Source organism: Aphelocoma coerulescens (genome assembly GCF_041296385.1).
Source record: "Aphelocoma coerulescens isolate FSJ_1873_10779 chromosome Z unlocalized genomic scaffold, UR_Acoe_1.0 ChrZ, whole genome shotgun sequence".
Classification (NCBI taxonomy): Eukaryota; Metazoa; Chordata; class Aves; order Passeriformes; family Corvidae; genus Aphelocoma; species Aphelocoma coerulescens.
The window spans coordinates 6,742,069-6,752,849 of NW_027184085.1; the positions used below are offsets into that span (position 1 = coordinate 6,742,069).

The following is a 10,781-nucleotide window of genomic DNA, read 5'->3' on the forward strand; positions in this document are numbered from 1 at the left end:
AGCTCTTTCTCTTGCCTTTTATTTCTTCCTTTTTTGTTTTTTTTTTTCTTCTCTCTAAGGAGGAAATAAGGGATCATATTTTTTTATTAATAAAAAGAGGAAGAGGAAAAATACCAAAAGAGCAGAATTTGTCTTTATGAAAGAAAATACTGTAGATATTTTGCCAAAAAGGACACATAGTGAAAACAGATTAGTTCATTTGAGCAGTTTGTGGAAAATATATATTTCCTGAAGCAGGTGCTGCGAATGAAGAGGATAGGAAGAAAAATGTCTTGCGTGGAAAGTATTCTTCAAAATGTGATTTCTCTCATCACGTGAAGAGGCAGCAAAACATTGCACCACTGAGAGCTGTAGTGTTTCCTAGCAGGCTCTCCCTGGAATCTTCATTTGTTTAGTTACAAGCACAAATCTCTTGGTTGGCAATGTTCTCTGACTTTTTTAGCCTTTCAGGGAAGAGGTGGATAGAAAGATAAGATGGTATATTAGGTAATGAGGTGAATAGAAACTGAAAAAAACCAGGATTCTGGAGGTGAATAAAGGGCATTATCCTGTAGCAGAAAAGATGCATCTTTTGAAGAACAGTTTATACTCAGCAGCCAATAGTTCTTTGTTTATTTCTTTGTTTTTGTCATCCACTATGAATAGCAAAGTAGAGGCAGGTACTGAGTTCATCTGGCAAGAAAAGAGTCATGTATTTCTCTAATTAATAGCTGATTTGTCAGAACATAAAAATATGGGCCAGCCAAACCAGTTCATAATCATGTGTTGAATTAAAAAAATCAACATAATTTTGGCTTAACTTTCTTCAGAGTGAGGAGGTGAAATATTCTGGAAAGAAATCAATGGCCATTTTTAGACAAAATAAAAGTCTGATTGCTATCACCTGGTAATCAGACCTGGGATTTTCTTCCCCTTTTCACTATCAGTAAGGATAGTCTTCTTCTCCTCAGTAGGCACTGACAGACCTGTTGTAAAGTGTTTGAACATCTTTCAGTAACTAGGGAGAGCTAAAACCAGTCCATCTGTTGCTGCACTTACACAGACTGGGAGAGAAATAGGCAAGAGCATTGAAACTCATCTCTCAAGATTAGGATGAACAGAACCAACATTTCATGTGGAGAATCATAGTTTTGTTAACATGTTTTAATAGTTCATTAGAGTCAAAATACAAGGCAAGAGACTCCTACTAGTTAGTGCACTCATTTGGGAAGGAGGGTCATGGATTCCAGCCCACATTTCAGTCACTAACAGTTTTTTTCCCAGTGACTGCTTTAGGTAAAATTCAAATATTTCTTTAGTTCAGGGATCAGGGATTTTGCTCTCTCAGATGAGTGGTCTAATGTTTGGGAGATATGTTGTCATAGTTTTCTTACTTATAATCCCTTTCTCTGGATAAATCACACAGAACAATTTTAGTCTCTCCACATTAGGTGAAATAAATTTAAGTAAAGGCTTAATTTTAGTTAGACAAAGTTTTTGATGGCTCTAGGCTTTTGATGGCTTTTCTATCCCATCTTAGGATAGAAAGACATTTTGGAACACCTGAATAATGAAGGAATATGCTGGTGGATGGCAGTTGAAATATTGTTAACACTTGACTGCACACAGACACACAGAATTACAACTTCAGGTGCCAGAAAAACCCAAATGTTTATAAGTTAGAAATCTGTACGCTCTAAGGAGCTTCAGGGCTATGCAACAGTAGAACAAAGATTTTAAGAATTAAAAGGTAGTTCAATTTAATTATAGTGGTAGACATTAATTTGAAGATTTGTATTAAAGTGATTGGGAACTTTCATGACACCTAAAAGGACTGAAAAGAAATCCACCAACTCCTAAAAGCATAGCTCTTTTTTACCTGAAAAAAGGCTCACAGGACAGCAGCAGACCAAGGAAGATGTGTTGATCAGAAGCCTTGTGTTTAGTAGATGCCTTCCCTAGATTCCCTTTGTTAGGTATTTAAACATGAATAATTAAACACTCTCTAACAGTGAATGTGAAACTCAAGTTGCTCCAGGGGAGTTTAGGTCGGATATTAGGAAAAATTTCTTCACTGGAAGAATAGTCAAGCATTGGGACAAGCTGCCCAGGGAAGTGGTGAAGTCAACATCCTTGAAGGTATGTAAAAAACAGGTAGATGTGGCACTTAGGGGCATGGTTTTGTGGACCTGGCAGTGGTGGGTTAATGGTTGGACTCTATGACCCCAGAGGCCTTTTCCAATTTTAATTAATTTATGATCCTGTATAATTTCCAAGCAGTTTAAAGAGGTAGCAACAGTAACAAAAGTGAAAGGAAATATTTGCCAGATAAAGATGGAATTGTCAGCACAATGTTCTTCCACATCCAAAGAATCCTTCTTCAGTGCTGTGCAGGGCTTGATGATTTTCACATCAGCTGCAGAAAGTTTCTCTCTATATGAAAATGTCAGCAAATCTAAAATGTATGCAGAATTAGAAACCAGGTTGATGAGAACTGAAAATGTGGTTGGGCGTGGCGACAGCTTCCAAATCCACTCTGCGCTCGTAAATTTTACATTGCTATTTTTAAAGGTTGTTTATGCTAACACATTTTTTTTAATTGGAACTTGACCAGATTGTGCATATTTTACGATGCCGTCACTTTCCAGAATATCATTCATAGTTTCTTTTTTTCTAACATTTACAAAATTTAATGACTTTCTTCCTATAAAAGATATAGGCATCTGCATTTTTTTGAAATACAATCAGTTTAAGCTGTTTAAAAACAGGAGGGGGGAACATCCTGCTTGATAGTTTACCAATAAAAATGAGAAAAGATATAAAAAACAACAACGGGAACAGACACCCCCTACTTCTCGCCTAAGATTTCTGCAAAACAGAATGCAGTGTTTTTCTGCTTGGATGAAAATGCAGATATAAGAATAACAGGATAGAGAAGGCTAGAAGTTTTTCAGTGAAATTGCACTTATTTAAAAAACGAGATTTCATTGATCCCCATTGTTCAAAAATTCTTGGGGCAAATGGGCTATTATACAATTGTCAGAGAAAGTTAACATTGCTGGAGGAGCAGGATCTCCAGGATTTCCAGAACTCTGGTACTTCAGCTGTGGGGGAAATATTACCATAGTTTTCTTCCAGCGATTAGAGGAACACACTTTTACTCACTCATTGGACTGATATTATACTGAATTGGTTTGGCTGACCTAGTTTTTTCTTAATTAATTTATTTATTTGCATAGGGTTGAATATGAAAACTGATCCTACAGCTCAATTTCAATCCATCCTGTTTGACCTCCCTAAGGAGAGGAGAAATCACATGATCCAGTGCTCTGAGCACCGATTTGGTATAAATACATTTCCCTGCAACCTTGAGTGGATGACTCACATGACTCTCAGTGCAAAACGTGAAATGGAGGTACTGCATTTCTTCGCCCTATGTGGAAATTCAGCCTAATTAACAGGGTAAAAAATACTCACTTTATTACTTACTGTGAATTCCTCTTTAAAATCCCACTTGCACCCATATTCAAAACCAGTCACTGAAAAGCATGAGACCTTGTCTTGTTTTACTCCTTCAAAAGCATCAGATAATTTCTTTAGAACAGTATTAGGTATTGACATTGTATTAGACTTAAAAATTTTCAGTAAATTATTTTCTCTGCCTTCATTTAAATGAGTCTGAGTTATCAAATTTTCTTGTATATTTTTACTACTTCTGAAGCTTAGAGTCTTTCTCTTTAAACAGCTGTCCCTTTACCCAATTGACCTTCCTACAAAGACTTCCTTTGTTCAGATGAATTTCTTATTTTTTTCTTCTTCTTTTCTTCATATTTTTTTAAATTAACCTAAAGGTAACTGTGTTCATCACTGTAAGCTGAATTACAATAACCACTTTTGAAAGTAGTGCTTTGTACAATGGAGACCACTTGATGATGATCTGATATAAAAATAAACCTAGGAGAAAAGGTTGACTGAGGAACAGTATCCCAGAATATACACTATAACACTTGTGAGAGAAATGGGACAATGATAATACGAAAGACAGAAGAACTCCTTTGACCTGCTGAAGTTCTGCTGTGCTACAGCAGAACACAGGCAACCTTATAATTGTCCAGCTTTTAGTAGTACAAGAAGTCTGAAAACTGTAAGAAGTAGAGAGAAAGAGGGAGCCAACCTGACTAAGAAGATCTGCAATGCAGAAGGCAAACCAGAAATTTTTGCCCCAAATTGGAGAAACAGATATTGTCTATTGTCTTGCCTTTTGTACCTATTTAGGAAAAGTTTAGAGCCTGTGCATCTTCAAAGTACAGACTCTGATTTTGTTGGTTTGTTTGTTTCAATACAGCAGGAAATGATTCCTATACTGATTTTCTTATTTCAGTCCCAGGTATTAAAGAAGACTATAATTTTAACTTATGGAAGCTTTCAGAAAATCACTGGTGTTTTAGAAACACTTTTCACAGTGTTATGCTTTGCTTTGCTATGTTTCTTAATAGCTAGGGATCTTATCCACACGTCTTCTCTTGAAAAAATCAGAAATCTCAACTGGATACTCCCCTTAGCTGCATGGTGCAAATATGACCCAGCAGAAGAGAGTTGGAGAGGTCTTTCCAGTACCCTTCATGGAAACTCTTGCTGTCATTAGGGGTACACAGTGGCTGTGCACACACTCTTTAACATTATGGACTCTGAGACCCTGGGTAGATCATTGATGTAAATCCATACTGCACAGGCAAAGGCGGGTGCAGCCACAGTGTCCGTGTCAAGCGGTGGGAGGCAGAAGGGAAGTTACAGTCACTGTGAATCTGCCTTTGGATACAACTATGAGACAGACAGAATAGGATCATAAGGATAACCAATTATCTGTACTGTGCTGTTTTCTGTTGCTGCTATCCTTTCAGCTCTGGGGCAAAATACTGGGAGCCCTCTCTTCTCACTCCTCTACCAGAGTATTTAGAAACTATTTCCTATAGTTTGGGGAATTTTCTGCCATTGGTCACAATTTAGTCATAAATAGTATTCCCCTTACATATAGGGATGGTCATAACAAGCACAAGATTTATTTGTAGTATCTGTAAGGTACTATTGGAAAATAATTTCCTTACAGAGATCTTTAAATGTTTGGAGGTTTTTTTGGTTTCTTTGTTTTTTGTTTTGTTTTGTTTTGTTTTTTTTTTTTTTTAATTACAGTAAAATCTGATGTCTTAACACACCTGAGAGTCTTGGCCTGAGAGGTTTTCAACTTGTTAACACCACAAAAGCCTCATAAGCCCACTGGACTCCCAGGTGGCGACCCTGCAATAGCATTCCTTATTGAAAGGAATGTGATCCCCAGGGCATAAGGCAACCTGTTTCCTTGGGCACAAGTACAGGTACACTTGTGATACACAGGCAGTACGGCAGGATGAAAAGTGGGCCATGCTCATAGGAAATATGCCTCAGATTCCTTTCTGAGAGCAGTGTCTCAAAGTTCAGACAGTTATTCTGTGTTTAGCAGAGCTTCATGTTGTTAGATGTCAGCCTCTTGAACATGTTCTCAGCTCTGTGTATGATTAGCAGAGGCAGCTGGAAGAAGGCTTCAGAAAGCAGAAGAAAGGTCTACACCATAATAGAAGAGTGTCCTTAAGTCGTGTGTCCTTGGAAATGCAACTTCTCCATTCTTCTGTGAGAGTTTATATGTTCCCAGACATTGCACCACGTCACCTCTGCAGAGGGTATAATGGCAATAGAATCAGCCTTTTATATTCTCAAATAAAGGTCAACATATGCTTTTATAAACCTTGAAAACATCTCTTTTGCACTTTCTAATAATCAAATGTGTTGAAAGAACCAATCAATTCAACGTAAACATTTCATGTGCAGCAGTGTATAGTCATGCAGGACGATGCATAATGAAAAGCTCCAAAATAAAGAATGGACAAAAGTACATCCCTATTAAAAGCATAGATTTATTGACCCATCGATGTGTTTAAAAGGTCTCTGCTCTGAAACTAGGCTATATGTAAATAAGAACAATTGAAAGCAAAGGACAAATTCACAGGAAGAATTGAAACTATATGAATCATTCAGGCTTTCTGTAGCTGGACTTCCAAATTATTTTTAACCTGTGCTTGTCTCTAATCCTGAATTCCTTTGGTATGATAAAAAAAAAAAAGCCTGTTTCCACAAAAACAGTTCTTACCTAAATTAAAAGGCTGTGTCTTAACACTGCTGACTGGCTTATTTTTAAATCATAAACATTTTAAAGGACAGGAACATAAGAATTTATGGCAGCCATTTTTTAAACACTAGGAATAAGAAACAATGCAGCATTAATATTTTAAGTGAATATTGAATAGAACTATACTCATTCCTTAAAAAAAAAATTACAGTCAAACGAAACTAAGCAACATCATAGTATTCTTATTTTTAAACTTTTTATTCATAACAGTCCATAAATTTTATTTTTTTTACAAAGTGTACTTTCCACTCAACCCTGTAGACATAAAAATAATTCTTCAAGTGTACTGTTATGATTTTTATCTCTATTCAGGAAATAATATTGGAGAAAATATCTCTTTATATACATACTAAAGTGTACATGCCTATTTATAACTGACACCAACTCTTCTGTGGACATCATTGCCTCAAGATAACTTGGGAAGCAAAACTTCAGGAAAATCATAGGATGCTGAGAAATTTTCCCTGGGAAATCTCTCAGTGCTTATGGCTCTGCCCTGCTTGGAGGTTCACCTTGCACCTACTAAGCAACAACAGCCCCCGACACACTCAGTAAAAGAAAAATACACTCTTCCCTGAGGTGTTCCAGACTGAAAGTGTTTCTTCTAATATGAATGAAGATGCTAGCCTTCCAATGGTACAGCTGAAGTTTAATCACACCTAGCCTTTTGCCAGTCTTTTCCCAGGTCTGAGAGCAGGGAAGACATCTAGAGGGGCAGACAGCAAGAGACAGTAGTATTTGAAACCACTGAAGCAAGGACTTGCAGATCTCGTCTCACAGAGTTGTCAGATATTGTATATACAAAAAAACTACACAAAAATAAATTAAATGGGCCAGGAAGGTGGTGGAAGTAGAGGTTCCTCAATGGATTTCATGCACATAACCTTTGTGTTTTGCTACTAAATTTTCCATTGAAACTAATGGAGGCTTAGACAGCTAAATATATCTCCAAATCTGATACACAGACTAAGATGCTTCAGTGCATAAAGCAGTGGGATTAGGAAGAAATAGAAACGCACACATCATTAAAGAGTCACTGATGTTGGTGAAACAATAGAAAGTTTTAAACTGTACCCACTGAAGATGAGCAATGACTTGGTGGTCCAAAACGTGTTCTTTGGGAAAAGACTGATAGTTTGGGAAAGCCAACTTGAAAGTAATATATTTGGGGTGTACCAATTTATCCTGGTGTTTCACTTAGAGTATCTTTCCAGTGCCTTGATTCTGCCAAACAAAATTTTCAGCATTCTAAGTTGTCAGAAGACAAACTTGGGTCATTAAAGTTCTCACATCAGCCCAAGAGAAAAAAGAGAATGCCAAAAGACATCATGCTGAGTTATTATTAAAGTTGTTCAGATGGATTAGCAAGGTACTTCAAATGGAAGGAGGAATGTATCAAGCATTGTTCCACTTTCAGACAGACAATTCTGGGTGAGGTTAGAAAATGTGGAACAGCATTAGGTTGGAGATTTTTTTTTTTTTTTTTAATATATTATTAGCTATAGAGTTCAGCAATTTTAATATGCTTGTCTGTTGACATCCTCTTACTTGCTCTCAGTCAGACATTCAAATGAAACATAAATATCAGATGCCAGCATTAACATCACTGGAGTTATACAATCTTAATCAGATATCCATAAAGTACTTCTAATTTAGGTAAAGCAAGAACCCTTGGAAAGGGAGGAATCACATTTTCCCAGACTCTTTCCAAACAGTTTTCAAAATAAAAAGCTTTCAGGACTTCATTCCATGTTAACTATCAAAGTATTTTCTTCAGCAGTTACTTGCAAGTCAGCCAAGTAAGTGTCCCTATCCTTATATCACACACCATTTTCTTGCAAATTTTAGGTAAGTGTAAATTGGTTAATAGCTTGATGAGCTTGTAATGCATCAAATTAATCTGTTAATGAATGTGTAAAATCAGAATCAGGTGACCAGTGCTTACAAGGTGAATCTCTTTTGGGCTTCTCTTTTTGGAATCCCTTAGTGCAACATCGAATAAAGTAAGGGATAAGGTCAAAGTAACTGGTACCGGAAAGTTTAAAGTCAATTGGAAAAGAAAGCTGAACAAATATTTTGATAATGAAAACTGAGAAAAGAGAAGGAAGAGCAAGCCTTTGAGCACATGAGATCTGGAGAAGAAGGATACTGGTTGGTGTAATAAAGTTGATTTCTTTTGCTACAAATCTTTATCTTTGACTACCACAAGCACAAAGATACCATTACTCCTAAACATGTTACCATACATTTCATACCAATAGCCATGGTGATAGTCCCCTGTTACTTTTAAAAAAAATGAGCAAGAAAGTAATTTAGGAACCCTGAATTTTATAAATGGCTTTTCGCAAAGCAATTAAGGGAAAAATCAGCTTCAAAAGCCAAACATATCACCCTGTTTGATGAGCTAATTCATCTGAAAATAAGACAAATTTTTCCCAGGAATGCTAGGAACGTATAACTGAAGAAGACAGCCCTAGAGCCAAAGGCATTTCCAGCTCTAGATCAGCTGGTAAATGTGCTGTGATCAAGTAGTCACTTTCTGACTTTTCTACTTGAAAGATAGACTGAATGTTGAAACACAAAACAGTGTTTCAGCACACTCATTTATTTTTTTCTGGAGTACGGGTTTAGTTGCCCTTTGTCCATTCATGTTACTCACGCTTAACTTTTTTGTGTTACGCTGCTATGCAGGAATCTGCTTTGCTATGTAAGTATTAAAGAAACTTCCACTAAAATCAGTTAATGTTGTTCCTCTTAGAAATGAACACATCAGAGTCTGGCCCATATGATCAAGGAAAATGCCTCTTCAAAGAGTCTTGCTGGGGCTGTTTTATTATGCAAAGCATGACCCCCAAATCTATGTTTATGTGATAGAAGAGAATGCCTCTGAAGGTAATAGATTTTGCCTTTTAAAAGAGTTTGTGTTACAAAAAAAATGCATTTAAGTGGAAATAGATCTAACATAATACACATCTTAAAAAGCTGCCAGAAAATATATTTACCTGGCAGAACAGCTGTTCTGGTCTCCTGAGTAAATAATTAAATGTTTTAAAACAATTGCACATATACATATTTACCTGACAGAGTGGAACAAATGCAGCCAATATTTTTTATCATACTTGGAATACCTAAAAATTATTTCTGCAAGGACATGAGTCAATATGGTCCTCATGATTTTGTAAACCTGTCCTGAGGGACTTTTCTGACAGAAAAATGCCAACCACCCCTCAAAAAAAATCCAAAACAAAATCAAAACCAACCAACCAACCAAAACACACCATAAAAAAAAAACCACCACCATCAACAAAAAAACCCAAACACAAATCCCCCCTGTTGGGGTGGCTCAGCCATGGGGTGCCAATCAAACCAGGGCCATCCATTGGATGGATTTCCCCGCCCAAGACAGTGAGTCGGAGGGCAGATCAGGGGACGGCACTGAAGTCTAGGCCGCCTCCCCTTGGGCAGTCCCCAGGTTTAAGCTACCTCCCCCTGTTCTGGAAGGTTCTCCTTTGTTCGGTTATTCATTGGTTCCCTGTTGCGACTCCCGCCTCCTTGTTTCCCCGTTGGTTCCAGTTCAATTGTATCCTCCCCCTCGACAGTACCCCATTGGCTGTTTCCCTTTTCCCCGCCTTGTTCCAACCCCCCCCACCCCCCCCCCCCCCAAAAAAAATACCAAGGGAAAAAATAACCCCACAACCAACCAACCCAAAAATGACTAAGAAAACTCCAGAAGCATTATGAAGACAGAATTATTTTTTATGACAATTTTGATATCTTGGTTTTTGAGAATAATGATGGGAAATTCAAAATTGTGAGAATATTCTGGTATAACACTCTGAAGTTAATATTCCAGATTTCATCACTGCATTTTGTGCTGTGTACAGATATTTTTTCAGTTTGATCTAGTAACTTAGTTACTCTTCAATCCAAGGAAGGTGGATAAATAATATGGAAAGCCTTTGTGTAGCCTGTGAGGCTTCTTGGTAGTTTGGAAATGAGGAACATAGTTCCAGCCTCATGGCCACAGCATTGCGGGGGGACTGGCCCAGATCTCCAGGCTGAACCTTCAGAGGCAGTAACGTAAAAACACAGCTATGTGTGTGTGCCATGCATGGGAGCTGTCCACGCAACAGCAGGAGCCGGGAAAGACACTCAGCTCGATGGCTGCCGGTGTTCATAGACAGCTGGTTTCTGTAGGAGGCTGAGCTAGAAAATGTCATGTTTTATGAATCTGCCTCCTTCACTCTCAGGATTCTGGTGAAAGACAGAAGCAGAGCAAATCTCCAGTGTTAGCAAAATAGAAGGCATTTCCAGTACTGATGACTTGGCCTGAGGTCTGGTAAGACACCTAATTTTTCAACAGCCAGTATCAAGTATAGGAAGAAGAATGGAAGAATAGAATCAATTTTGATCAGTATCAATTCAGTTTGTTTTGCTTCCTGTACCTGTTTCACTCTTGCAATACTTTTTTCCCCCCTATAAAAATGATCCTCCTTACGTATAAAAGGAGTTCTCTGTTGCAGTTATCAGGGAAAGTTTTATTTCTTACAGAGCAGCAGGGTTACGGTGACTTTTCATAAGG

General features: G+C 37.6%; 1 long non-coding RNA gene across 1 annotated transcript; it reads right to left on the minus strand.

Annotated features, from left to right (window-relative positions):
- Nucleotides 1-5,181: 5,181 nt before the first annotated feature.
- Nucleotides 5,182-9,443, minus strand: LOC138103808 (uncharacterized). Its single transcript, XR_011147867.1, has 3 exons — nucleotides 9,328-9,443; nucleotides 9,202-9,226; nucleotides 5,182-5,684 (listed from the first exon to the last, which is right to left on the minus strand). It is a non-coding gene; the product is annotated as an uncharacterized lncRNA (long non-coding RNA).
- Between the last annotated feature and the right edge of the window lie 1,338 nt (nucleotides 9,444-10,781).